Below are 6,680 nucleotides of genomic sequence, written 5' to 3' on the forward strand. Positions count from 1 at the left end.
CAGGAATGCACTTTGCCGTGGAATTACGTAGACTATTTCATAACATTTTCAGTAAAGAGCTCTGCAGTTGTATCCTCTTTTTCCTAGAAATTCATAAAAGCTATTTGAAACTCTGAATAAACCTGCCTGTTCCATCATTACGTGCTATTACAGAAAGCAACCTTAGCTCTGCCCGCAGTTGCCAGCTGCCTGAGCATTATCCAGCGATGCTGGCCCCGTGCTGGGACATACAGCCCAGAGCTCCCAGCAGCACCCGAGATGCTCAATGGGAAAATTATGCAGGGCTGGAGTGGATCCACTTTCCCCATCCCCATCATTTAAGCAGTGCCAGGGATCATTCCCAGGCATCGAAACTTGCTCAGCGATAGTGTTAAAAAGCAGATGTTTTCTCTGGACAAGTTTATTTTAAGGAGCTCCTTTCCCATGCTGTATCTCACAGCTTTTGGTCTCAGTCCTGCTGCAGACTCTTCCCAGGCAACTTCCACTGAAACAAATAGGAAATGGGAAATTCCCCTTGTCTTCAGCCTGAAACTTCAGGTCTTTCAATAACGCATTCTCATCATATACATATAAATATATAAATACCTCGTGTGGGAGCTGCCTCCACAAGTCATGCATCTGGCAGGAATCTCCTGTGCCTAAAAAGGGGGGAAAAAAAAAGGGAATAATTACAGCAGGGGGGAAAAATCCCCCTTTGCCATCAAAAAAAAATTCCCCCTTTGACATCAAAGGAAGTCCCGTAATGGGAGGATTAATTTGAAGGTTTAGTGGCATTTAGCAGGGTAAAAGTAAGTTCTGTGAAGTGAATCAGCATGGGATGTTGCAGAATGTGCGGGGAAGAGTGGGAAGCTTTGCCTGGGCTGCAAGCCGCCTTGCTGGCACAGGGGCAGCCTTTTCCTAGGCTCCCCCCAGCACAGCCGGCCCCGTGCCACCTCCTCCCATCCCACCCAAACCCTGCAGGAGAGGAGGACTGGAGGGGCTGAGGCTGCCCCATGCCAATTAATGGGGGTGAGGGAAACTGCTTAGTTGAAAATGATGCAAAAAACTGCAGTGCTTGGACGCTGGGTGTTTTTAATGCTAACGGCTCTACTAGTTGCATGGATTGAGCAGTTGGGAAGAAAATGGTGGTGGGGTCCAGGGGAGCTCTGACGCTTCCTGAAGCCACCATTCACCCTCCTTTAAAAGCCAAACAGGCCAGCAAAATACCTCTTATTTAAGCAACAACACAGCCTTGTCCTCGGGAATAACCTTGCCCCAAAGGATGGCTTTGCACCGGGGGGCTGGTGCAGCAAGTCACTGGTGGTGCCGGTGAGAAACCCGCCCCGATCCCATTTGACCCCGTGATCAGCTGCCCCTGCCGTGATGCGCACGTTATACTCGTCGGACTCCACCGCCTTTAATAGCTGCCTCCCCAAAACTTGCAGTTCTCGGCCAGGGATGGCTGCCCAGTTGTAATTTAGCTCTTAATCATAGCTTGAGACACCGTGCCATGGAGGAGAGGCCTGAAATTGCACCCAGCTCTGCATCCAAGCGAGAGGTTGCAGATCTGGCTTGCTGGCCAAGACCAGAGCAGGGTGGGGGCAGGAGACCGAGGGGCTGGACCCAGACCCTTGGATGGGGAGCACCGGGGCGAGGGGTGCTGGGCTTGCAGCCCACCAAAGCCCTGGTGTGTTTTGCAAGCAAATACATCCCCACACTCCCGTCTCAAAGCAGCCAGATGGGTACGGGGTCCAGCCTTGCTGCAGGAAGGCAGCAGACGATGCCCATGCAGGGTGAAAAGGGGTTTAATTCTCAAACATCCTTGAGGATACCCCTATGGGGTGAGGGTGCTGCTTCTCCCCCAGCCAAAACCAGATGTTTTTCAGGCAGGACCCTACAAAACCTCTCTGGGATTTCTGGAGCAGAAGAGCAGCAGGAAAATCCTGTTTCGCACCCAGAGCCGAGGCATTGGGAGCACAAACAGGCTTGCAGGGCGGCCACGCTCCCGCAGAGGGCAATACGTGGCCGCCCCTGGCAGCCCAGGTGCCTGGGATGCAGGGATGAACCTGGCCTTGTGGGCATGCCGTGTCCCACCGCCTGCTCTGGGACCACGGCATCCCTGGCTGCTCCCACAGCCAGGGCTTTCACTCCCACTTTGGTCCCATAATAAGTGCTCAGGCTCTGCTTGCTCCTCCTTAGGTCTCCATCTGAGAGGGAGGGTCATCTTTGATGGAAACATGGAAAGCACAGGGAGGAAAGTCATGCAGAAAGGTGGTACCTCCTTGTCCAACACTTTGATGGGCAGGTGCAAGCGCTGGCAGCTTGACATGTTCCTGGCATTAACAATGTATTACTTCTGCACCTTCCAGAGCTGTTCAGGGCAGGCTTGTGAAATAATTCATCTCATATATCAATCGCTCACACTTTTCCCCAGGAAAAATTCCAGTTTCAGACTACTGACCGCGAGCAGATCCCACGCACACATGCTAGGAGACAGAGTTGCCCACGAGCCAGTGGCCAGCCTCTGCAGGGACCCCAGGTCTTGCCAGGGACGTTCCCCTGCAGGTTGGGACACCCTTCACGCTGAAGGACATGGCTGGGACATGCTCCTAACCCCTAAGTACCTCAAGTAGGACGCATTGCACTGGGATGGATATGCAACGTGTTGGGATGGAAATGCAATGTATTGGGGTAGAGGAATAAGGTTCCCCATGGTTCAGCTGGAGGCTTCTACCCAAAAGCTCACATGTGCTGAAACATCGTGCTGTCCTGTAGCCATTTGTTGGTGTTTCCAACATAGGATTGGGGTGCTTGTTCCAGCGTGGGTTGGTATCTGCCTGGCTACACGTGGGGTCTATCCTTTAAGCCGTCTGCCTCTGAGCTAGCAGTCGTCTGGTGCTGCACCCTGTGGAGACATCAGCAGCAGAGCCACAGTGTGGTTCATTGCTCCAACCATCAACAGTGCCATTAAGAGCGCTATTAATTAAAGGGGGACATGGGATGACTGGCTGGCTGCAGTGCTGGCCGAGCTAAAATTTGGGGGGATAATACAAATCCCCAGCAGGCTGTGGATGAGGATGCTATTTCCCACAAGCAGAGTAGTCCAGGCTTCCCCTGTGCTTTGCCACGATGTCCATCCCCATCTTCCAACTCTTGGCTGCCTACCCCATCCTTCCCACCCAAGGAACTGATTTTGGGGCATTTCCTCCGTTGATCGGGGTGTCACGTCCTTCCGCTCCAGCGTTACCTTTATGGGCTGGGAGGAGGAGTCGGTAGTGCAGTGAATTATAAGCCAATTCTTTAAAAGAGTGTTCTGAAGGTTTGGGAGTTGAATTATTATTTATAATGCCCTGGGGACACCGTGTAATTTATGGACAGGTATGAAGACAAGTAGGCGCTCAGACATGGGGATGAGCCCAGCGTAAATGCCGAGATAGAAAGATAGATAGATGGATAGATGAAGATAAGCTTCTTGGCCTGGAGAGCTGGAGATTGAAAAGCCTGCTCTTATAGATCTCTGCTGTCCTGGGGTAATACCTACTATCCCAGTACTCCCACTCCATATAAAGTCATCTCAAATCTGGTGCAAACGGTTTGTTTACTCTTTTTTAAAATTAATTTATCCCAAGTGCAAGAAAAAAAAAAAAAGGAGTTGCTTTGTTGTTGCAATTTGCTGCTAGGCATTCTTATGTGTGCTAATGATAAGTATTAATTAAATAGCTTGCTGTTGTCTTTTAAATGCAGTTCTTTCAGGCTGTAATTAAACACAGACACCCAGCCCTTTCTGTCTGCATAGAAAGAGGCAGGCAGGCCTCCGGAGCTCTGCACTTCTTTCCTTGTAGCAGGAGAGAAGTGGAAAATGAGGCAAAACCAGTTTCCATTGAAAACTCACCACCCTATGCATGTCCTTCACGGGGAAAGCAACCAGCTCAAGGAAATTAAAGGAATGCGACTTCCAAGATCCCAGCCCTGCAATCAAAGTAAGTTTATATGCCCTTAAGATTTTGCAGCTTCATACATTTTAAAGGCAGAGATCACTCTGTTTGATCTCCGGTGCAACACAGGCTGGTGAACATCACTGCCATGTTCATCAAGCCCAGCAACTTGTTGGCTTATGAACATCTTGATCTGAAGATCTAGAGATAGGAGTCCGTCCCTCTCACTCGCTTCTTCGTTTCCCCAGGTTTTTTCACCCTTACTCTGAAAAACCAGGCACTGCTGTAAATCCCCGTTCCTATGCTGTTCCCGTGGTCAATATTAATCTCCCAACACAGGGTCCACTTCTGGGAAAACCTGAGCTCCCACCAGCCCTGCTGCTCTCTTGCCTCACCGGCTTCAGATAGAAACTCAGCACTAAAGCCCTCTAGAAATGCAAGTAAAAAAGTCAGATGCTCATGTAATGGAAGGCAACCCCCAAATAAAATTTGCCGTATGCCGAACGGCACCTACACCCAACGCTATTCCTGCCCTCAGAGGCGACTGGGCTTCACTTATCTACAGTGCTGCTGTGGATCAATAAATGCATGAAGTGACACTGGCCTTCTGCTGTATCACTTATAGGGGTGGTGGGGGAAGATGCAGCTCACTTGGAGGATGCCCTGGATCAGAGCTGGGCCATGAGAGACACGTTTCTCTCCCACAGCCGCTGCGGGGAGCGTGGGAGGGAGGAGAGGAGGCGCAGGGGGAACGGAGCCAGTTCCTGCCGGTCACCCCAAATCCACACCCCAGCCTGTAGCTGGACCCACGCCTGGCCAGACAGTGACAGTGAAGAGCTGTGCTGCGGTGAAGACAGTGGGAAGTGTGTTCAGCAGCTGCTCATACATATTTTTTTGAATGGAAATATTTAAGGATGTATTTGTGTAATTTATAATCTGAGATCTGTAGATATGTATAATAAATATACAGAGAATATAAGACAGCTGCTTTAGGGGAAGCGCAGACCTTTGGGCACCCCAGATGATGCTCCCTTGCCTTGACGGTACCCCACCTTTTCCAGAAAACAGCTACAGCCCTTTTGGGGTCCTATCAGCCCAAGACTGGATTCGCCGCAGGTTTTTCTGTCCCCCCAGCCCTGCAGCTGGGTCTGTCCTGTGGTTTTGGGTTGTGGGGAGTGGTGGGGGGGGGGGGGGGGGGTGGCCAGGACCCTCTGCAGGCTTCTTCCCTGGCAAGGGGAGCATGGGGCTGGGACCGCCCTCGGGGCTGTTGGTGTTAGCAGCAGCAGAAATTGCTCAGAAGAGGATTTTTCCCAATTATTTGTATTTTAGAAATGAGAAAGGGAGAGAAATGAGAAGGGAAAAGAAAAAGGAAAGTAGAAAGAAAAGCTAGCTTGCGTTCAGAAATTAAATATTTTCATTGAAAAGGGATTTGGATTTGTCTGGGTTGTAACAAAAAACTTTGTTCCACTAAAAATGAACTGACTTTGAACAGAAACTTTAAAAAAACATTCTGAGCTAAAAAATAAATATTCTGAATGCAAAATGACTCACTTTTAGTCCAAATGGTTAAAATTGTGTTTCAGTTCTGGGAAAGGAAACAAATCTAGAAATTCAGAAATATACCATGTCACAAAAAAAGGTGATGGGGGGGGGGGGGAGGAAAAGTGTTGCCTTGCTGGAGCAAGAGGCCCGGAGAAGAGAGGAGCCGGCGGCTGCCCCGCGTGGCTCTGGCCTTGCCCTGACACCCCTGAGATCACCCCGAGCACTTTAAGATCACGAGATACTGGGAACAAAGAGGGTTTGTTCTCTTCTCTGCTCTCTAGTTCCCTGCCTTTTGGGGGTCCCAAAGCTGGTCAGTGTTTTTAGGGCAGGTTAGAAACCGCTTCTTAAAGAAAGCAGCAGAGAATGACATATAACTTGGCTCCAGGAGGGTGGTGATTTCAGGAAAACAGCAAAAATAATCATTCCTGGAAAAAAAAAAAAAAAAGAAGTGGTGAGCACAGGAGGACAGTGCTATTTCATGCAGTTCTTCACCATCCATTGCCTTGCTCTTGCTTTGGGACCGCATGAGCAGAGATCATCATGGGTGCTTGCACAGCCCCTTGCACGTGAATACGACCACGCAGGGGGATGCTGCAGGAAAGGATGGGGAGGGCAGAAGGGGCTGCACATGAACACAGCGGTATTTCGGTACCTGACATACAGAACGGAGGAGGACTCGCTGTGCTAGATCCTGGACCGACACAGAAAAAGAAAGATGGAATTTTTGCCATTCAAGTTTACAATCGGAGCTTTAAGCAAAAAAAGTAGCTTCTGGGGATGGGGTATTTTCTGCTGCTGACTTTCTGCATGGCCCTGGGGAGCTTTGAGCCAGGGATGGGGACCGGGGGGGCCCTCCCACAGCCCACCCAGCCCTTGGCACCAGTATTGGTGCTGTGGCGTGTGTGACTCCTGGGGTGCCATGCTGGCTGGGGACCCGGCTGCTGCCACCTCCTCTCCCCGAGCATGGTCCTCTGCAGCCCCGCTCCATCCCTACCTGCCCGGCAAAGCACCGGCTTCCAGCCCCTGGGAGCTTCTTGCCTCCGCTCCTCTGGGATGCTTGTGGGGATTAGCCGGACTATGCTCCCTAAACCCATCACATGCGTTTCAATAGTTTTAATTGTTGCCTTTAAGGTAATTACAGGCTGGAGAGAGCCAACGGGAAGAGCCCTGTGGATTTGCACCGGGGCTTGGGCACACTGTTGTGTACGGTATGGGAGATTCACC

Source organism: Egretta garzetta, unplaced genomic scaffold (genome assembly GCF_000687185.1).
Source record: "Egretta garzetta isolate BGI_Z169 unplaced genomic scaffold, ASM68718v1 scaffold115, whole genome shotgun sequence".
NCBI classification, from domain to species: Eukaryota; Metazoa; Chordata; class Aves; order Pelecaniformes; family Ardeidae; genus Egretta; species Egretta garzetta.